This window comes from Fundulus heteroclitus, chromosome 1 (genome assembly GCF_011125445.2).
Source record: "Fundulus heteroclitus isolate FHET01 chromosome 1, MU-UCD_Fhet_4.1, whole genome shotgun sequence".
NCBI classification, from domain to species: Eukaryota; Metazoa; Chordata; class Actinopteri; order Cyprinodontiformes; family Fundulidae; genus Fundulus; species Fundulus heteroclitus.
This window is the reverse complement of record NC_046361.1, coordinates 7,871,557-7,895,174: the sequence shown is the minus strand read 5'-3', so window position 1 is coordinate 7,895,174 and position 23,618 is coordinate 7,871,557.

The following is a 23,618-nucleotide window of genomic DNA, read 5'->3' as shown; positions in this document are numbered from 1 at the left end:
ACTAGACTGTTCAATGAGATCTTAGAGAGCATTTTGTTTTTGTAGATCAAAGAAAACATTTGACAGGGTGCTGAGAGATGAGCTGTGGTATTGTATGAGGAAGTCTGAAGTAGCAGAGAAGTATGTTAGAGTGGTACAGGACATGTAAAAGAGCTGTAATATAGTGGGGAGACATGACGAAAGAGTCCAAGATGGAAGTGGGACTGCATCAAATATTGGCTCTGAATCCCTTCTTGTTTGCTGTGGTGACGGACAAGTTGACTAATGAGATTAGTCAGGAATCTCAATTGATTATGATGTTTATAGAAGACATTGTGATCTATGGTGAGAGCAGGGAACAGTTGGAGGAAAACCTAGATGGATGGAGGTTTGCTCTGCAAAGCTAGAACAAAGTAGAAAATGTGTGTGAATGAGAGGGACCCAAATGGAGCTAACGTTACAGGGAGCAGAAATAAAGAAAGTGGAGAATTTTAAAGGTGACCTATTATGCTTCCTTATAAATGTCAGGGTTTTTGTTCACTACTATTTCAGTTCTTCCTCCTTGTCAGGGTTTAGTTATGTTCTGGCCTCATTTATTGTTAGTTTTCAGTTTCCTCCTTCCCCTCTCACTCAGCCTTCCCTTCACTCCCTCTGCAGTCAGTCACACCTGTCAGTCACTAATTAGTCAGAACTCGCTTCACCTGCAGCCTCCCTACTTAAGCCTCCCTCTGTCTTCACTTCTCTGTCGGTCCGTCTTCAGTACACCACTACTCCTCGCATGTCTACCTGTGTTTCCCTACTTGCTGTTGTAACCCTGCCACCTCTGCATCTCAAGCTAAGTTTAGCCTGTTGCTGGATCCTTTCTATCTCATCTCAGTCTGTAGTGTTGCCTCTGCCTGTTTTCCGGACTTATTAGACTCCTCTCTGTTCCAAGCCTCATCAACTGTTGGTTTACCTGCCTCTCCGGTGCTCCAGTTACCTCAGCCTCCCATTGTTACTACCAGCTGCTTCTGTGCTCACCCTCCTGGACATTCTCTGCCAGCCCTCTGTGTCTGTCTCCAGCAACTGTGGAAATATCCTGCCTCATCTGTGCAACTAATCCTGTCGTTACTCAGATCTGCAAGTATTCACCCAGCCGTGCTGTGGATCCCGCTGCTGAGCTCTGGTCTCTAAGTACCCTCTCTGCCGTGCTTCTGGTTCTGCTTGCCAGCTCCTGCACACATCTACACCTCTGCTCCAGTTCATTCCTGGATCTCTGGTTCCACCTACCATTATTCATCTTCCTTACAATAAACTCTCTATTTTAGCTCTGTGTGTGCGTGCTCTGTCCGGGTTCATCCAAGAACAAATCATGACACAAACATTTAGGATAGGTCTGTGGGCTATACAAAACATGTTCTTTAAATTTGTTTTGCACAAAATCATTCTCAGATGTTAAAATTTTACTTCTACCATTCCACCTAGTTTGAGTTTTTTTTCAGAAAGATTTGTTTTAGGACTCTGTCACTATAACACCCTGTCAAATAAGCTAGCTGGCCGCACCTCCCAACTCAATGTTTACACTTGAACTTTATACATGTGAAAATGGCTGCAAACAGACATACAATGGTGCAACAGTACATCTGGGGTTAGAGAAGACAGAGCAGAGACACAATATAATAGAGACAAAAAGCACAGAAGCACACATTGGTCTACATTATATGGTAATGAGAGGTGATCTGTTTTCCCTGGATGATGTCGCAGCTAACAGAATGCCAGACCAGGTGCACCTAATATGAAGAAAAAAATGACAGAGAATGAAAAGTTAAAAGCTGAAAGGACAACAAGCAATGCAAATTGGAAAACAGTCGGAGAACTCAGCAGAGTGAGAACAGGAAGATCATCTCTAAATTACGCTGTAATATTTTTGTTAAGAGGTTAACATATTAAGTTCAAGATCAGTAATGAGCACTACAGCAAATACTAAACATAATATTGATTGTTTCAAAGTGTCATCGCAGCTGATTACTAGATGGCAGCAGGGGTGTTAAGAGACAATTAAAGGGGCAGGTGCTCAAAGTTTAAAAGGGAAGATCTGGAAAAAATATTAAGATATTCCAATATAATTTTCAACATCACCGTTTGAATTTATATCACCAATACTCAAACTTAATTTAAAGATGTGATTGTAGATCAAAATGCATCATCCCACCAGCTGTTAGCCACTGAAACCAAAGCAGGGCTAAGATTTGTTTTTGTGTCTCTTCTTTTCATGACTTATTCTCAACAATAGGTGGTGTTAAATCTTTTGCTTTGGTTGTTGCTCTTTGTTTCCTTTTTCACCAAATCCCATATCTCCATTCCTTGTCTTTGTTCAATGTATTGTCATCCTATCATGCATGTCACTTCCTTCAACTCGTAACAAGGCAGTCTGTTGCTGGAAATGCAAATAAAAATATCGAATCAACAATATATAACAATACAGTAGACATACCATGAATATTATAACTAAAATGTCATAAAACGTGTTTTTTTTACTGTGATTGGGAGTTATCTCATGAATCATGACCTGTTTCACTTATTCTGCAATGTTTTTGTGTTTCATTGCTCCCTGTTGGCCAGGAAAAAGTTACCTTTTGCAGTCATATTGAGTACCTTATGTTTTTTCCCTCTAGAGAGCCTGTCTTTGTAGGACATCTTCACTCTAAAGCATTCTATAATTTTGGGCATCTGTCCATTTATCAGAGCTAATAACAGCATAAAATACATGTTACTGTGTGTAAGTTTACATTTTGTAAAATTAATGAAACAAAAACTTTCTAAATCAAGGAGTAAATAAAAAATAGTTCCAAAGCATTTGCAAGAATAAGTACTGGTAAAAGTTCAGCCCAGTCTGTCCTTTGCTCATCCATCACTGTCTGGTTTGGATCTGCCACCAAAAAAGACAGGGCTAGACTGCAACGGACACTTAGGGCTGCATAAAAGATCATTGGTGCCAATCTGCCCTCCATTCAGGGCATGTAAATGTCCAAAGTCAGAAAATGGGCAAGAAACATCACTGGTGATCCACCCCCTTTGCAATTTGCTCATTGCATTATTATAGCTTCGGTGTTTTCGTTTTGTTTATATCTCTATCCTGTAACCTGTGTTTGAATTTAATAATGCATTTTAGTGTAAGTAAGCACATTGTGAGTGTTGTACAATCCAGAGTCAACTTCTTTGTATGCCTGGAAACGGCATAAACACACCTAGCAAATAAAGCTGATTCTGATTTATTAGCCTAACCATTATATGAGTCATGAATCAGAAACAGAGGACCCTGAATTCAGCCAGACAAGCAAAGGTTGAAATAAAAGGTAATTTATTAACAGATCAAAAAAACAAAAGAGGGCACCAAGCCATAAAGCAAGGAGGAAGTGTCCAAAAAACTCAAACAGTCCACAGCCAACAACCAAAAATAAACTGGTCAAGAGTCAGGCTGGTCTAATAACAAAAATTAGCAGAACAGGTCAAATAATCCAGGTAAAAACTAACATAATCAGGTTATGTACAGGCTGACAGGCAAAACAGGATCAGACTTACCCCAGGCAGGAAAAAACACAATGATCAGGCAGAGTGCAAGGGACAGAGGCAGGTATAAGTAGGGGAGTGAGCAGGTGAACAGAATGAAACTAATTACCAGACTAAGTGGAGCTGATCAGGGAAGTGGCTGGAGGTTGAACTGACTGAATAACTGCCATGTGAAAACAGGTTAAACTAAAACAGTTCAAAATAAATGACAAGACCCAACCTAAGAAGGAACGAAAACCAAGACTGAAACAGGACACAAGCTAAAATAGAAAACAAGAACCTAAAAACAGAAACTAAAACTAAGGCAGGAACTCAAACTATGACAATATGAGCCCTAATACAAAGGGTCAATATATGTGGCCAGTGCCACAAAATAAAATCGGCTATATTTCAAGCATGATTAAGGACTTAAATGTAGGCTTTTTTGAAGGATTTCAAACTTGTTTAAAAACCACGTGGGAAGGGTAAAATGCATAAGCATGGAAGTAATAAATGATTGTACAACTAAATGGGTATTTCTACACAAGGATCCTGTTATACAGTGATAATCAGAGAATCCAGTACTCAAGCCAGACACGGTGTTTTGCTTAAAAGTTTTTTTTTTTTTTAATAAACAGAACCTGGTGCAGGCAGAAAAAACAGAAATGAGCAGAACCCCTGACAGAGCTGATGTGAGCTGCTCAGAGCGAGAGAGAACAGAACAGCCAAGGAATCAAGTCTGTGAAGCTGGCTTGGAACATAACCAAAAAGCAGGAGAAGTGTAGTGAGATCCATGTTTCTCGACCACAAGTTCAACAAGGCTTGTGGTCAAGAAACAGTCCAGGGTGTGTCCAGAAAATAGAAGCTGATGAGGTGTCTGAACGAGAACTACATAAGAAAAGGGAATCCAAAAAACAAGAACTTGATTAAGAAACAGGCAGTGCAGGTAAGGAACGCTGGATATCTACTCACTCAAGGCTTTCAATAATCTGGCACTGACTGTTAGGAAAACAGCAATAAAGACAGGTGCACAGGTTAAAGGAGTAAAGCTGATTGCGCTGTAGCAGAGGAGTACATGTGCAGCTGATGATCCTCATTACTGCATCCCGAGCAGATAAACAGATAGCCAGGCCAGAACATGACAGATCCTTAAATCTATATCAGATACATCAAATACATGTATAGGATGTCTTCTCCGTGCCTGATGCCCCGTAGTGGGCTGAGTGGCAACATACAATATCTCCAGTAGACATTAAACAAGGAAAAACGGGACAAAACATCATCTAGTTGCCAAAGCAACGGTTCAAATTACAACACCCATAAAAGAAAAGGATGTATCTTGGTGAGCAAATGAATTGAAATGTTTACGTTAGGTTCTGAAGGACGCAAAGGACAGAATCTGCATTTAAGGTGAGGGGACAAGACATCCAATTTCAGCGAGTGTACTGCCGTCGCATTTTAATGTCAGCTGTAAATGTACTCCTGCTGAATCATATCCAGAAGCAAACTGGATGTGAGATGAATGTTAAAGAGCCTATAAGAACAGTTATTAAAACCCCTTCACAACATGAAGTGGTTTGGTTACATCTTCAAGGCTGCAAGAAAGACCTACCCTGTAATTAGCAAGTTTAATAGTCTGTATTCTGACAATCTCCACTTGTTGTTTGTAAGTCCGCTGTCACCATGGGCAACAAGTGGGCAGTGAATTTTGTGCCGCAGTTTTACCTGAATCCTTCTTGCAGCTTGTAGCTTATCACCCAGATCAAATAAGGTTAAATGCCCCTGCACCTGATGTGTAATGGGAATCTGTCCGTATGTCACTCTGTCAGTCAGCCTCTAAGTGTAATCTCTTTCTACAGTCCTCCGCAGCAGTGAGCCGCAGGCGATTGGCCTCTCTCTGTACAAGTCTGATCCCCGCTGCCTGTGAAGTCAAATGTTGACGGAGAATCATGAACCACATCGGAATACTAAAGAGGCCAATGAATGCTTCATAAAAAAGAGAGAAGCATGAAGAGGGTCTGTGCACAATAACACAGACCCTTTTGGGTATTTTTTTTTACTCATAGTAAAAAACTTTCCCGCAATCAAATTTCTAACTTGCCAAGAGCTTGTGTTTGTAAAGAGAATTATCCCTCTTGTTCCAGGGTATTGTGTAAGAGGCGGTGCTGCACCCTATTCTCTTGAATCCTGCAGGTTTTCACTTCAAATTACCTCTTTGAGCAAAAAAATCTTAACGCGCTCAAATACAGAGACATTAAAGTAACTTTTGTATGGTTTCTCTTTTGACTCAACACCTTTTATTCACCTCGGAATCAGTTCTATAAAAGCTGACTTAAACTTCCTCATAAAGCAGAATATAATTGAAATAGAAATGCTTGGGTTTCTTTTTTTGCATTTGGTAGAATCATGAAAAAGAAAAGGGAGATAGGAGATAGATTTGGAGATTACAGGCCAGTTTTGAGCTACTGCTACTGCTGGCTTGCATGGTTCTGTGGTTTTTGAAAGGTGTCTGGGCTTTCATGCAAATGAGCTTGCATCTTATCAGTTCTCCCTGACACCAAAGTCCAAACAATAAATACTTGGCTGCAGTGGTCTGGTGTACTTGATTTTGTCCGTCAGGCTCGGTTGCAGTGAGTCAGGCCTAATGAGGTCTGTGTAACTTTCACTGAAAAGGTGTAATCATTGTGCCTAAGGATTCACCATATACCGGCAGCTACTTTGTATCACTGAGTTTCAGCTCAAACAGCCAAGTCAAAGGTGATATATAATTATAGAAGTGTCGTCTCAAGTAAAGAAAGAGTGAGATTTCAGTGTCATTCCATATGTATATTTCATAATTTGTAGAACTACTCCATACATGTTAATTAATCGACTAAAAAATATTTAAAAAGAGCAAGTAAATTGTCACTGCAACATTTTTGTCTTCAGTGGTGTATTCTCTCATTTACATATAAACTGTTGTATAATAAGCAGCCCATCTCAGTCTTCTTTCTATTCTGTAAAGGATCATCATAGGCTACAGGACATTTCATGTCAAAGATTTGCCAGCAGTCCAGAAGGACAATGTTCTCTGTATGAAAAACCAAATGTAGGTGGTTGTGAGTACTGACTAATTAAATTACTTCATAGAAATAAAGTACATTAAATAATCTCATGACAAATTACAGAATTTTCGAAGGACTTTAAAGTTGAAGAGGTAAACCTAGGAGAGATGTTTCAATCTGTCTCACTTGAGAGCCTCATGCCTGACTTGTCAAACACAAAATCCTGAAATAATGAAATTAAAATAAAATCATTGTCATCGTACAAACTCAGCATACACTTCAATGAGCCCTCTGTCCATGTAATGAAAATATCTACAGTGCCCTTTAAAAGAAATCCCATCCTTAAAGGTTTTCCCACATGTATGTGGCTAAAACCCCATGTCTGTATAGCTGTGTTGTGCCATGAAGCCATGGGCAAAAATCAGATTGAATAGGGAACAACATGTAAGCAAAGGAATTTCACACATCCACGCAAATAACCGGCCCCCTCAACAGGGTGCCCTGCTATGAAGCCAGACTACACCCCACTTATCTTCTCGTCTTGTCTATAGGCCCGTTTACACTACACTTTTTTAACCGAGCCAAGCCGAGACCAGTCTGAGCTTGGATCAGTTAACCAAGCTGAGACGACCGTTTACACACCACACTATACCGGTTGCGGGATGGGTTGAAAACACATACCAAATGTTCTGAATTAGTTAAGCTAATTTAACCTCAATTCACATTCATTGTTAACCTCAATTCTGAACTTTGGTTCTTTAACTGAGATCTGCAGTGAACCAGGATTCACTGAATTATTGTGATGATGCTGATGATCAACCACTTTATTTTGTCTTTTGTGTGTACATAGTTCCTTAGCTTCTTTTTATCTTAATTTTACTTAGTCGTTTTAGTTACGTTTCACTAGCCTCGTAGAGGCTCGATTTGTTGATCGAAAAATAGAGTTAATTCAGATAAACAGCTTTTTATAGTGATGTTCTCTGGATGTTCATTTTATTTCTGTTAATAAATTCTTGAACTTGAAGATAAGTTGTCACTCATTTATTCTATATGTGTGCAGAGTTTGGTTTTAAACGAATGCCAGTGCTCGAGTCTTCCCTTCCAACTATTGTCCTAATATCAGCTCTCGGGCTGATATTCACCGGACAATACCTTACAGACAGAGAGTTATTCATTAAATGTTAAACAACTTTAAACAGTGTGTAATAGCACAACAGCCACACACATCCCTGCAACACCCAGTAGGAAAAGGGAAGTTTACCAGCTGAGAGATTAATAAGCGATAAAATTAATACAAAGATAGTAACGATAGCAGGTGGTTTGGAGATAATGAGCAGATCAGCAGAGAAATTAAAATAAAAAGCATAACAGAACTAAATATTGAATATTCATGCCTGTGAGCCTTTTGCATGTCTGACAACTTGTGCAATGCTGTGAAAAAGAATTAACCTGCTTATTAATTTCTTTTCTTTTGGTTTATTACGTGTCTCACTGGAATTTTTCAGACAATCCAACAAGTTTTGATGTGAAAAATAACCAAAGTAACTACAAAAAGTATGTATTACGAGATAAAAAGGCTATCCAAACCACCCTGTCTATATATGAGGTTGTAATTGCCCCCTTTTAAACAATTAATTGTTTAACCCCATGTTTGGTTCAAGGTCACCAGTTACAGCCATGCCCGATTACTGCTTTACCCGTAGAATCAAGAAATCCATCAAATAGAATCTTTCTGACAGCATTAAGTAGGTTGAAAGATCTCAGAAAGTAATACATAATTCTCAGTTGTAAAGGAATTCAAGAACAGATCAGAAATAAAGTAAATAAACTTTTAGAGTCTAGCGAGAGCAGAGCAAAAGTAAACCTTGCCATCAGAGGCTGATTTACAAGAATGTTTAATGCTTTTGTTTTGGGACTCTTTTCTGTGTTCGGTTCTTTGTATATTGATTTAGATTCCTCCTATAGCGCTAGTCCCATACATTGACGCCGCTGGGAACTTTGACCAATGCCAACAGGCAAAAGTGGGTGAAGTGTCTTGCCCAGTGTCCTTGGGTTTATCCTGTAATCCGCCGGTTATAGGACAAGCTCCTTAGCTCCTGCACCACTAATACAGTCTAGGACTGCATTGCTACTTCTGAACCTGCACCACTTGCCATAGCTGATGAATAATTTGGCTCTCTATCAGAAGAAGAGAGGGCCAAAATGTTTCTACAGCAATGCAAAAGATGTCATATTTTGCATTGTCATTGATGGACCGGAATGCAGACGAGAACTAGACAGCCACACGGGGAGATAAATAATAGGTGATTAACTGGAGAAAAGAACAACACTTAGAGAACAGGTAATGACAGCGATCAGGAACACAGCAATGAGCAGACAGGGCATGGGGGTAACATGGGGCCCTCTGATCATTGCCAGCAGTCAAGGACACGACTGAGATGATCAGGGCAGGGGATCGAACTGGTAACCCACTGGCTACAAAATGAACTCCCTAACTCATGTGCCACCGTGCCCCCAGTGACAAAAAGTTTATTTAAAGGTGTTGAAAGGCAGGAAACAAGCTGGAGCACACTCAGGAACCACTGCAGTAAGGTTAGTGGTTGTAACAAACTTAATGGAATGTGGAGAGCACTGAATAAAAGCAACTATCTTTCTCAATATCCGTGAGGTGACTCTGGATCTGATCCGTGGGTCCAAGGGCTCTACTTGCTTGGTACTAGCGTATGGAAGCTCAGACAATGGGTTCTGCTTGTAGCAGCTTGTAAACTGTGTAGCAGTGAACAGGCAGTCCAAGAAACAGTCCAGAGCCATACAAAATGTATGAAAATCAGGCAGAAGTACCATAGGGCTAGGTAAGCAGGCTGGGGCAGAAGGCAGTATGGGAGTTTGATCTTCAGGAGGCATATACAGACGGAGGTACCAGTGGACTAGGCCGACAGGCTTGGTCAGGTAACTTGCCGGAGGTCCGGTGTCCCGAATCAGAATCCAGAAGGAGAGTCTGACAGAGGCAAGTCAAACAGGCAGTAAACCGCAGAACAAAACTGGGTCAGCTACAGGAAGGTAATCAAGGTAAACTGGATGGCCTACTCACACAAACGGCTTTCAAGAATTTGGTAGCAACATACAAGGTGATACAAGAACATATCGTGCAGTGCCCTCACTACCACTAACTAGTGGCGACAGGTGTTACTGATTGGGGCTAACAACGGAAACAGGCATGAACAAAACATAAACACAGCTGTGGCAATACAGAAAAGGTGAAGACAGAAAGATGCATGATCCCCAGGAACCTAAACTGACGCTAAGCTAAACACCTGGGGATGCTGACAAAAGATGCATTACCAGTTATTGACAATGCTTGACAATGCAGTTGTTGCTACCAAGGCTGGTACAGGTATTAGGTTTCGGGGCACCTAATTTTCCACAAGGGGTGAAGTAGGTTTTGGATATTTTTTCCCTAATAAATAAAATAACTATATGAAAACTGCATTTTACATTTGCACAGGTTATCTTTGCCTGATATTGAAATTTGTTTGATTATTAAAAGAAGAAATCTGTGAGGAGAAACAACTCTTTCACAGTACTGTACACTTTCACTGCTAACGTTTGTACCAATCTAAATTATGTGACGACTTTGTTTTGTATTTTGTATTTTTTCTGCAGTCATCCCTCAGGGTTGAAAGCATAATCTGAAGATCCCACCGATTTCATTACCAGAGTCACTGCCTTTAAAACAGCAATTGGAAACAGATAGTCAATCTAATGTGAATTTTGCTGTGAGAGGTTGCTGTATGTTTCGCCTCCCACATGGCTTATTTCCCATGACATTATCCAAATCTGAGAGTTTGTTTACTGACAGAAATAAAGAGCGGGGGATTTTGAAGTGACTGAGATATTGTTGTGCCCTGCGGATGTAGTGAGCAGATTGAAAATGGGAAGGTTAATGAGATTTTCACAAAGTGTCCGCCTAGTGGTTTGAAGTCAGATTAAATTGACACACTCTGATTAAAATTAATTGACCTGTGAAATGAGTGTGTCCCACAATGGGTAATGTTTGATGGATATCACAGTAAGGTCGAGAAGGAATAAGACGGAGGTTTTTATAAAACAAAAATTTTCATAGTTTACCTGGACTTAAAGGACAAATATGGTGAAAGGTTTGAACCTAAATAGTCCTGACTAAAAGCCACATATCATCTTTAAATCTATTTCCTTTTGGCAGTGTTAAGGTTTGTGGTTCACATTGGCAATACATTGGTCTCCATGACTGAAATCAAGAAATGTGTAAAAAGCATAAAAAAAAATGACTGATTACTAGTCAGCTAAAGCATGCTGAAAAATACTGATGTTACATGTAGAATTCAGGCCTCATCAGATTAAAATTGTCACACAACACAAAAAGTGTGATAACAAAATCTCCAGCTCCTATTTGTGCTCATTAACTGAACAGCAACTTTTCCAGTAAGAAGGAGGAAGTCAGGAGAAATGTTCTCTGAGAGAACGTAACAAACTAGCCTCCTATAGGAATTACTCTTACCATATGCTTGTAATAGGCCACTTACCTGAGTCTTCTGTTCAAAGAAGAAGAAGAAGAAGAAGAAGGTGGCTTTTTAGGAAGTAGAACCTCCACGCAGCATTCACACATCATAGTTTTAAATTCTTACCTTTCACGTTTAAATCAATCAGTTGAGGTCTATTTATTGGAACTGCAATGCTTTACTCCACAATGCTGGCCCCTGTTTTACATCTGCTCTGAGGTTCGTTTGAGAGCAACTCGTTTTGATCTCTTTAAATTCAAATGAGGCACTTCACACACCGTTCCCCTCCAGGTCGCAGAGCGTTCCACTCCACCCCATTCAGCCATTTTTGTAGAATGACGGTGTAATGAATAGGGGGTTTTCAGCTGACGTCACGCTCACGTGACTACTCAGCGCGTCCGCCATATTGGGTGGCAGTCGTTTCGCACCGTTGACCTGCATTGTATGACGCCTTAGGCAGTATTGGAAGTGAACAATGGGGAAAACGTGTTTAATTGTTGGTTGCACGGCCCGTGGAGGTGGAGATCAACGCTTTCTATCGCCTACCAGCCGTAATAGTGAATCAGTGTGAAAAAAAAAAAAACAGCTGTCTGAACAACGCCGTCACCTATGGCTGACACGGATATCCAGGTCCGATTTCGACGGTGTTAAGCTGGAATACGCCAGAGTCTGCGGTGCTCACTTTGTCACAGGTAATTAACTGTTAAGTATTTAAAACATGTAAGAAGAATATATTAATAATATGGCTTGGGCGTTATGACTTATTACTTTCCACGGCTGTCATGTTGACTGCCTCCGCCGCCTCTACTGCCTATTACTACCGCATACTGTACTCCCTCTCTCAGCCGTGTTTTAATTTGATTAATTTCACCGTAACTTGATTTCAACCATGGTAAACCGTTGCTGTATTGTGGGCTGTAACAGCGCAACACATGATCGCCATGGGAAAAACATAGAAACAGATTAATTTTCCACCGCTTTTCTGCCTGGAGGCGCAACCACAGACAACAAGTGTCAGAGATAACAAAGAGTCGTCGGCTCGCTTGGATCGCGGCTGTAAGTCGACCGAACATAACTTTCCACAGTATCCCGATGTCAATGAGAGTGTGTTCTAAACGTTTGAAACACATAGCAGCTAGTTAAAAGTACATTACATTCGCGAGTGGTTGTTAGCGCTAACGGTTAGCATGTGCTAACCCGTCTGAGCGCAGCTTACCTTTGAACGAGTTACAGTGATAACAAAGAGTCGTCGGCTCGCTTGGATCGCGGCTGTAAGTCGACCGAACATAACTTTCCACAGTATCCCGATGTCAATGAGAGTGTGTTCTAAACGTTTGAAACACATAGCAGCAAGTTAAAAGTACATTACATGCGCGAGTTGTTGTTAGCGCTAACGGTTAGCATGTGCTAACCCGGCTGAGCGCAGCTTACCTTTGAACGAGTTACAGAGATACAGAGATCGTCGGCTCGCTTGGATCGCGGCTGTAAGACCGAACATAACTTTCCACAGTATCCCGATGTCAATGAGAGTGTGTTCTAAACGTTTGAAACACATAGCAGCAAGTTAAAAGTACATTACATGCGCGAGTGGTTGTTAGCACTGACGGTTAGCAGCTACTAAACTAGCATGGGCGAGTTGCTGTGTTCCCACTGTTTGCTGGCTTTATGATCTGCAGCTCCTACCGGCGCCAATACGGTAAATACAACTTAATTTTGCACTGGTCATTGTTCTGCTTAAATAATTAAAGCCGCGAGCTGCGTCGATCGGCCCTGCAGCCAAGCAAAATGTGTTGCACCGCCCGCCGCCGGTGGGCGGTGCAACACATTTGCGTCGGATTGTTTACATTTTTACCATCTTATTAAAACTCACCCGTCCACGTATGATGGCGATTTCCTTGATGTACATAACCAGATGTGAACTGGTTGTGAGCCTCTAGATCCTTGTAAGCTCTCATTTCCTCAAGAGTGTGCAGAGGGTTTTCACCGAACACCAGGTAATGCACTATGTCGCCGTGCTCTACATTTGGCCAATCATCTGGATTACGGCTAAACAAGGCACCGTGGAGGGCATAGGGGTCCATATGGTCGATCACGGAACATTTCCTCAGATATACGTCCTTATCTGGTCGCTCTAGCGTGCTGGCGTACTTATCCATTCGCGATACGATAATACGTGTAAGACAACTAGAGATAAGGAAGTGTGCCACCCAATATGGCGGACCGGAAGTTGGCCAGTGACGTCAGTGAAAACACCCTATTGTGTGGGTTAATACGCCCAACAATTGAAAATTTTCATTTATCTACTTGTAGCTTCGGAATCCTTGAGCTTGGACTACAAAATCGCTGCGAGAAATAAAAATGTTGGATTCATGAAATTGGTCTGCTGGTAGTCCGTGACCTTGTTTAGCAGCTCCACAGCAAATACTGTGACTTTATTGTTCAAACAATGCGGTAGGGGATAAGGAAAACTGAACAGATTGAAAAATATGACCCAACCAGAATATAGAAATATCTACACAGCTCATGGAAGGACTATATCCAAGTTTTCTGCTCTTAAAGAGACTCCCAACTATACAACAAAATGTCCAAAGGGCTAAAAAAATGGATTCTGCATGACATATCCCCTTTAAAAGCACTCTGTTGAGAGCCTGGTCTGCCTGTAAGTAAACACTGTGGCAAGTGAAGCAAAGCCTCTAATTCAAATCACAAAAATTCTTGTAGGTATGAAAGGTTTTGCACAGGCATACAACAGAACGGATGATTATGATTTATATGTTTTATACTTTCAGTTCTTACAGGTTTTGTGGCTTTGAGTTGTGATGGTTACCCTAGTTTTACGTTTGGCATAGCAATTTAAGGTGTGCTTCCTATTTACCCATTTACAGAGCTGTAAATGTCTCATTGGGGTAGGTCATTGAAATTAGATAGTTTTACACCTTAAAGACCAACTTGTAAGACTCCAAACAGAGTTTTTTTTATTTAACCTTTATTTAACCAGCAAAAAAATCCCATTGAGATTAAAAACCTCTTTTTCAAGGGAGTCCTGGCCAAGAGGCAGCAAAATCTGAAATTAATCTTATTATCTTGTACGGGTCAGTTGATCTGAACAGTTGTGGTCTTCTTGTGAATTGGACCTTGTGCAAGCTCCTCCTTCCTTTGTTCCCCAAGCAGCTGAAATGCAACAATCATCTGAGTTGTAGGGAAAGCCTTAAGACACTGCACATAACTAAGCTTAAGAGAAAAATTACTCTGGGTGCAATTTACTGAGGCCTGCAAAAAGTATTTGAATGGTTTTTGCTTGTGAACAGTGATCTTTGGGTCTACCCACAGATTCTCAATTGGATTGAGGTCTGGACTTTGACTAGACCACTCCAACACATTTAAATGTTTACCCTTAAATTAATTGAGTTTTGCTTTAGCATAATAAGCAAAGGTAGTTGTCCTGCTGGATAGGGTAAAATTATCAGCCCTATGTGATTAATTTCTCCTGTTATGCAGATGATACTCAGTTTTATTTATCAATAAACCTTGACAAATCCAATCATTACTTTAGACAACAGGCATGTCTTGATTACATAAAAACATGGATCACTTTACATTTTTTCTTATAAATTCAGAAAAGACAAGTTGTCATCTTTGAGTCTTTGAAAAAGATACATCTTAATCAATTCCTTAATCTGGATGCCACCAAATTGGCCTCTGGTGATTAAAAAAAAAAAAACGTTGTACCTTTGCTTCTCAAAGCAAACTCTCAAAATCAGAGTTTATTAAATACTTATTTCTCCTACTGTACCTCTGACAATGTCCATAAAATTGACTGATGAAATTGTCTAGAAAAGACTTCATTGTTGACCTGTGTTTCTCTTCCAATTGGTAAAGACAAGATGATATATTATTCAAAACTGGAAGCTATGTGTTAATTTTCACTAGTGATAAAATAGAAAAAAAGGGATAACTGTTTACCTCAAACTAGCTTAAATATATAGTCAATAACTACAAAATTCAAAGCTCTGACAAAAAAGATTGGTTTCTGAACCACTTTTATCCTCCCAAAATTAACAGTGAGAAGGAAGATAAGGGAGGTAAAAATAAATCTGCAAAGCTCCCTGTTAGATAACTGCTGCAGAGTGCTATCTTCGGGTTACTAAGTCACCGTCACAACAACTTATTTTAAGGCTTTTGAGAACATCTCAAAGAGGGGGTGGGTGGCTCGGGTTTGGGAGAGCAGCATGTTTTTTATCATCAGGTCAATGTTGCTGACATGGGGACACAGTGTAGCTTGGGCTTGACAGTGAGCTCGTTTCTACTCACAGATTTAGCTTGAAGATATACCTGTGAATGTAGTCGCTGCCCTTGGATATTTCAGCTTTTCATTATTTTTCTAAATGAAATCATGGTCAATACAATTGACTTTTGACAAGAATTTGCAGGGAGAAAAAAAAGAAGCTTAATGTCAAAGGGAAAATATTTATACAGCATAATGGATAATAGCATAATAACATATAATAACATATTTACCTAATTAAATATGTAAGGAAAAGTAAATGATGACTTAAAAATTTACTCAGGTCAGAATTTAACAGATATATCTTGGACTGTTTTGGCAGATGTGATTCTAGGTGGGTATAAAGTGCTTTGCAAAAGTATCAGGGTATTTCTGCTCATTACTCAAGGCTAAATTGCTCCAGCTCCTTCATGTTGGATGGTTTTCGCTTGTGAACAGCGATCTTCAAATCTTCACATATATTTTCAATTGGGTTGAGGTCTGGACTTTGACTGGGCCATTCCAACGCATTTAAATATCTCTCCTTCTAAACTATTTCCACAAATAAACTTGGAAACATCTTCTTCCCAAGAGCTGTGAGGGCAATTGCCCCCTGATGGGAGACTGTAGTCCAACGCTTTAAAATCACCCCACAGTTACTAACACCTTCATACGTTACAATCACCATCATGTTATTGCCTTCTTGCACACTATCATCTCAGAATATCAAAATGCACATTGCTGTAAATGAATTTTCAAATCATCACTGTACAATAAGCACCTTACTACCTCATTATCTGTTATCTGTGACTCTTGAACGCTACCAAAAAAATGTATACATATAACTCTTGTTCATTGCCGGTTTGTTTGTCAGTTTGCTTTCCTTATGTGTAATGGGAACCGGAGTGGCCAAAGAGAAAGTTCGGCTAGGTAACACATGGTGACAATAGAACGCTCTTGATTTGACTCTTATAAACCACTCAAAAGTCACTTCAGCGGTATGTTTTGGGTAATTGTTCTGCTGGAAGGTGGACGTCTGTCCAAGTCTCAAGTCACAGGCAGACTAACACAGGTTTTTCTTGAGAATATCCCTGTATCATCATCTATCTTTTCCTTGAAGCTGAAAAACACTTCAGGGTTAGCGTTGGTCTCTTTGCTGCGTCTGGGATTAATGCCTTTCTTGCAGTCTTTGTTCTGGTGGACGACTCTTCCTGAGGCAGGTTTGTTGTGGTGGTACTGTGTGATTTCCATTTGAAAATAATGGCTTTGATGGGTTTTTAAAAAAAAACCACCCCTGACTTGTAGTTCTCAACAACTTTGTCCCTGACTTGTTTTGAGAGCTACTTGGTCTTCATGGTGTGATGCCTCTTGTTTAGCGGTGCTGCAGCCTCTGGGGCCTTTTTGGAAAAGGTCCGTCAATACTGACAGATCATCTGACACTTAGAATGCCCACAGGTGGGCTTCATTTCCCGTATTATTGGACTTTTTAAGGTAATTGGTTTGTAGGGGGGATGAATACGTTTTCAAGGCACTATTTCTCAAACAGGCAAGCATGTCTGAAAACAGATCTATTCCTAAATTGTAATTCATTTGCACACTAAATCAAATGTAACAGCCAGGATTAGGTGATGCTTTTCTTCATGGTGGTGCCACCATCATGCTTCCGAGAAGTGATGGTGTGTCTGTGTTGAGTGTGCAGTGTTTGTCAAACAGAGTGTTAAGTCTGATGGCCTAAAAGTAAAAAAAAATTCTCCTCAGGCCAAATAACCTTCTTTCATTTGAACCTGGAGTGACCTACCTTTCTTTGGTTGAATTCCAGGTCAGATTTCATATGACTTTTTTAACAGTGGCTTTGTATTTGGCAATGGTTGTCATATGTAATTATTTTCTATCTAAACCACTGTTTGACTTATCTGAACTGTTTTGTTATGATGTGCCATTTGGGCACGTCAACAGGTGGGCTGTTGGATATTATATGAAACTACAGGTTGCTGGAGCTGTTGAAAGCAGTTATTGGGAAATAACAGATGGTTCATAGACACTGTGGACATCAGAGAAGTGACATACTTAGATGTAGACAAAAGGGACTGATAAAGGAAAACAAGTCTGTTATCCCGGGGACAGCATGCTCACTTTGAGAGACTGGGACATCATGATATTACACAAACTAACAGAGAACACCCAAGTGGTGACATACTTTCCACTGATGTCATGTGAAGAAGTGTACAACCCCTTGCATGGGAGTGTAACTAGATTCTAGATTCTATAAGAAGCTGATAAAACCTTTATTCTGGGTTCGCTCTTCCTCATTTTATTTTTTCCCATGTCAAACCGGTTTAGACCCTTAGTACAGATCTGCACCATCTCTCGTGCTTGTTTAGATTAAATATGTTACAGTATAGTTTCTGTTTTGAGAGTCATTTTCTACTAAAGAAGTTATTTATTCAATGAAGACCGCTTCTCCAGGGTAAAAGTACTTGCAAGATGCAGAGGCACCTAACCGCTGACAGGGGGCTATTTATTTTATTTTGACATCTCCAGTACCATATAACAACAACAGTCAGAAAATTGTTATGCAAACAATTTGAAAGATGGAGATGTTTAAACTACAACTACTGCATGCTTTACCTTAACATTAATACTAACAGTACTGTTTTTGTCTGAGCTGTTGCTTTCCAGAATGCTGCGTGGAGGTTCTACTTCCTAAAAAGCCACCTTCTTCTTCTTCTTCTTCTTCTTCTTTGAACAGAAGACTCAGGTAAGTGGCCTATTACAAGCATATGGTAAGAGTAATTCCCATGATTAGTGTTGGACATGCAGGGACAAGCGGAGATGACTTAAGTAAGCTAAAAATTAACCAACTTAATAAAGCAAACTTAGTTCTTCCAACAGAAAAAGAGGGTTGCTTAAAACTTTCTTTGCTCTTGCTTTTTTCTACACAGAGGAAAAGGTGATGTCATTGACTATTACCTAATCCATCATTTAACTACTGTTAAATTAATATCAAAGTGTTTGTGAGATCTGTAAAGAGGTTTAACCGTGGAAGTGAGCTGCAACAAGGTTAAAAAGAGCAATTTGGTTATATCCATGATTGGATTTAGATAAGAACATGCAATCGCTGTTAATGGTAGATAATTCTGTTTAAGTTCGCCACGGCATCAGCCTGGAGGCTGTAAAATACTCATTATTAAGCATTTTAGAGAAAAACACAGTGGTGAAATGTTCATTTGCGATTGTTTTACTTCATTTTGCTTGGACTAATCGAAGCTAAACTACACATGAAAAAGATGGACAAATTAGTCAATGTGATAGCATGATGACTTGATTTCATAAAAGATACTGGCCCCTTGACTTCTACATCCACAGAGCATTGTATGGACAATGCTTTAGCGATGGTGACCCACTATGGAGACAAGGAACTGAGACTGAGCTTCACAACAACTGCCCTTCACGTAGAAAGATGGGCTTTCCGCCCAGGAAGGCTACAGCTGAGCCTACACAAAGGAGTTCCTCAACAAAGGAGTTCTTTAACAGGCTATTTTTAAGGACATTCGGATGGCATTGTTTAAACATCAATAATGATGGCATCAATATAGAGGTGAAAACAGAAAATAATTTGAGTACAGATTAGAACATTGTAATACATTGGGAAGGAAAAAACACCATATCCATATGGGGCAGTATGGTCTTAACAAATAAGATAATTAAAGACTTAGAAACGGTTTCATAAATTAAAATATAGGATGGATTTATTGAACAAAGTCCAGTCAGACTGCATTAGCATAAATGCAACTGGGAGGAGTTAATTAGAACTGCTTAGAAATAATGTGCAGAAAGCACAACCATATAAAACTTAAAGGACAGGATCAAGAAAAGAAACTGCAATTTAAAAGCTATGAAAAACAACTTGTGGGTGAATGGCTAAAGTAAACGTGACATCCTTGCAGATAAACCAAAATGAATAAAACACAAAGCCTATGGGCTGAAAATGATAGATACTGTTCATGTAAAAGCTAAATAATTAATTATGCTTTCAGCATCTCAATGTAAGGGCACTGAATCTGAAACTTTGCTCACTTTCAACTGCCAGCAGATGCAAAGAAGACATTGCAGAAGCTACATTTATTAGAAAATCATAAAAATAAGTAAACGCACATATAAGATGCACAAACACCTGAATTTACCACACCTGAAACAGCAACACTAAAATGATACAGGCTCTATTAGTAGAGGAAACTACAAATTTAGCTCATTAAATTAACTAAGAATATATGGTAAGTTAATGGTTAAAATTACAGTATCAAATATGAATGGAAAAACAAATATGGTTGGAACGTCTCCGCATGTAGTCACCGAGCAGAATATTAAATTTACCATTCTGAAAACACATTATAAGAGGTACGCTGGCAAAATGCATCCAAATTAAGTTCAAATAACTCTCCACCTGTGGTCTTTTAGGCCAGATTTATTTATATAGTTTCTATAGTATAGTTTCTGTTTCAAGAATCATTTCCTTTAAATAAGTTATTTATTCAATGAAGACCGCTTCTCCAGGATAAAAGGACCGGCAGAGTGCAGAGGTTTCTAACCACCAACTTGGGGCGGTAAACTTTAACACCACTGAAGCTTTTAACTCCTTGGGAGGGCTTGTAGATGCCTCACTGGTCTCCTTTAACAGCCTTCTCCTTGCCTAGTCCCTCAGTTTGTAAAGAGATCCGGATCTTGGCTAGACCCTAACTCACACAGAACAGCTAGTTGAACACTTTTGTGAAACCATTTTCTCGCATCCTCATTTTAAGAATCTTTCTCTGAGTTGCTCAAAGCGTTCTTTTAATTGTTTTGTTGCAACTGTAATCGGAATATGATGAACCAGATACTGGCCATCCCACACACGGGTGAATAATTTTCACACGCATCGTATGCTGTGTTTTACATTATACTCCTGGATACCGAAATCTATGCTTGGATATTGTCAACATATGCAGTTTAGGGAAAAATTAGGAGACCCTGCAACAGCCTGTGTTTTCTTTCAAAAGTAGATATTTAAAATAAGTTTGAACAATACTGAAATAGTAAAGACATATGAATATACCATAAAATCTGAAGGTTCCTTAAAATTTAATACAAGGCAATTTCTGGTGTGGAATAAATTGTCACCACCTCATTTTTTCCCACTTATAATGGTTCAACGTACACACAAGCATATTGATAAGAATTGACCGCATCCAGTTGCGGTCACCCCTGTTTATTTTACCTGAAAGATTTGGTGTTCTTTAATTGTAGACTTCAGTGACTTCAGTAGTAATAAAAAGACTCTTGGAACAGAAACTGTAGTTCAACATATTTAACCAAAAAGGCAGAGGGATGTTTACAGCTTTAGTACTGGACTCTCATACACAAAACAAGGTGAGATTTTTGTAGCCCAGGGAGAGTTAGAGAGGCCCCAACTCTCTGTTACCTCAGCTTATATAGATTTGGTTCCTCCCATGTGGTCTTTGGGATACTTAGCATTGTGAGCCTGGCGCCACATGTACATTCTGCCCAAGATACCTGTCCATTTGTTTGTACATGCCATCCGAGGGTTATCTGCTGTTTCCCTGTTAACTGCTTTTCTGCAGCTTCAGCCTCTGCAACCTCTTAATTCCTAACAAATTCACATCAGGTTCACGTGATAAAAACATCATAATTCAACATTTTGATGAAACCTTGCCCTGTTTAGACCTCATAAACTTAGTTTGGTTTTCTTCTGATCGTTGAAGAAAGAGTGAAGATCATGGTAAGCTATCTGAGGTCTTCAGAAAGACGATTGTAGAACCTTATCTCTCTGGTAAATGATTTGAAAAGGCCTTTCCACTGTGCAGAAAATTAGTTATTTAATGGAAGACATTTAAAACATCTACCAATATGCTCAGGCCTGGGTGCCCACACAAGTTTACCCTGGAAGCAGACCCCAAGATGCTAAAAGAAATTTCCAAAACCTAAATGCCATCACAGGACCTACAGAAGGCTCTAGATCAGGGGTGTCAAACATACGGCCCGCATCTGTTTGATGTATTTTGTCATGCAGGACAGTGTTTTTAAGTTCCAAAAAATGTGAATAAATGTTTTTCAACATTGTATAATCACTGTGATCAGTTCTTATGCATAATGCACAAGTGTTTAACTGAGTAAAAGTATTGTTGAAATTGCACATACTTTTCTTAAAAACGCTGAGGTTATTCATAATATATTGTGTAAAAGTGAAATTAACTTAATATAAAAATCAACAACAAGTCCACATTTATTAGTTCTATATAATCTTGCAATGAGTTTACTCATGTGGCCCTCTTGAGATCAGATTAAGCTGTATGCGGCCCCTCAACCAAAATGAGTTTGACACCCCTGCTCTAGATAGTGCTAATATGAAAGCACATACCTGTACAATCAGTGAGAGGCTGTAAAGTTTAACTTTTATGATAGTTCTGCAGGGAAAAAAGGTTTTCTTGCTGAGAAAAACGTTAAGACCCACAAGAGTCTAAAACTGAATTATTTGGACAAAGCGGAGAATAAAAACTAAATAGGCAAAAGAAACATGACATCTTTGAAGCCTGACCTGAATGTGTAATGATTTGGGGATGCTTGATATAGCATGCAAGGTCATGCAAGTAACTCCTTAAACATTTCACAGCTTAAAGTGAGAAATTAGGCAAAATTTTACTCAGACCAATGTCAGAGAAACAAGTGTTCCACTGATGTTATTTCAGTGAAAGCACAAACAATTAGAAGGTAGGGTGTCCAAACTAATATATTGCTTAATCGCTGCAAATTTGTCACTTCCTTTTCTGGAGATAAAAAAACAGAATATTTAATGTGACATTGATGACTATAGGGCTTTGCTCTTTTTTCACACTACAGTCTATAGAAGAAAACAAAGCTTTTTTTCTAAATGTTCTTTTTTTCATAAAGGCCTTTTAGACTTATGTTCTGCTTTAAATCTGGACATTTTATTGTGACTGCCACAAAACTGTTCCTTCTGAGTTAAACGTTTTAAAGCATTTTGCTGGTAAATCTCATTATTCTTTGAGACTGCAGCCGTGAAGATGAAACTGTCTGCTTTCTCCTTATTGTTAAAGCCTTTTGTATTCATGCCTGAAGCAAAACCAATTTTCATGCCACAAATGGGCCCTTTGTACAAATAGTGGACTGCAGTCCATAGTCAATAGTGTTGGTCTAATTCACATTCAGTTCAAAGTGATGGAAACTGTGATTGAACAGCCATTAAGACAGTAATAAGAAAACCATTTCAGAAATTAAGGGAACAGAAACTTTGTCTGATATTTATCCAGTGATGGAGAAACAGTTAGTCGCAGTGCCGATGAAATCTATTAGAAGAAATCTTAACTGCTTAATTACTCTGATCACACAAAAATATTGCCCTCTGTAAAGATGAATGGCCAGATACTGAGTCTAACGATGCCACAAACCTTCCTGGGAGCAGGGATATAAAAATCAATGTTCCTTGCATTCGGCAAGGCCATGCCTCACAAACATAACTAGAATACTGATGGTATTAGCACAGTCCAGTGAGTTGGCATTATAGCTGCGAGGCCATGATCACGGTGTGCTAGATGGATTGTAGCACAGAAAGAACATCATGCTTGGAAAGGTTTTAGAAGCTGTTTCACTGAAGGATGTGCAGCTTGACATGCAAAGGATTAGGGGAATGGTGCAGAACAGGTAGGGCTGAAACAGCTCAGATTTATTTTTGACCTTTCATCTTTCTAAATAAACTCTTTGTTGTCATTAGCACACAGTATTCCCTTGTTGCCAACTCTACCTACAATGCAGGGCAGATATCTTTTTGTTCTCATCTGTCATGATGATCTTTAGATTTTATAATTTTAAATTTAAATCCCAATTTCTAAGGTATTTGATTGGGACTATGCATGGCAAATTAGTGCATAGTTACAAAGGAAAAAGGCAAAGAATACTGTCCATCCATTTAGCTCGGTCTAAATGAATAGAAAATATCAGTGAACAGCAATTTTAAACTCCTGCCACAGATTCTTCACTGAATTTAGGTCTGGTCTTGGACTGTACTATTCTGTCTGTACATGTACGTTCTGTTACAGACCGCATCCGTAGTTACTCTGTCTAGCTCCACTCCGAAGTTCCTTGGAGCCCGAGGAGAGCATGTGCGATCATCATCATCATTACTAGCAGAATGCAAATCTATTTAGAGAGGATTACCATGTTTCAAATTGAATGCTGAAATCAAAACCTGCT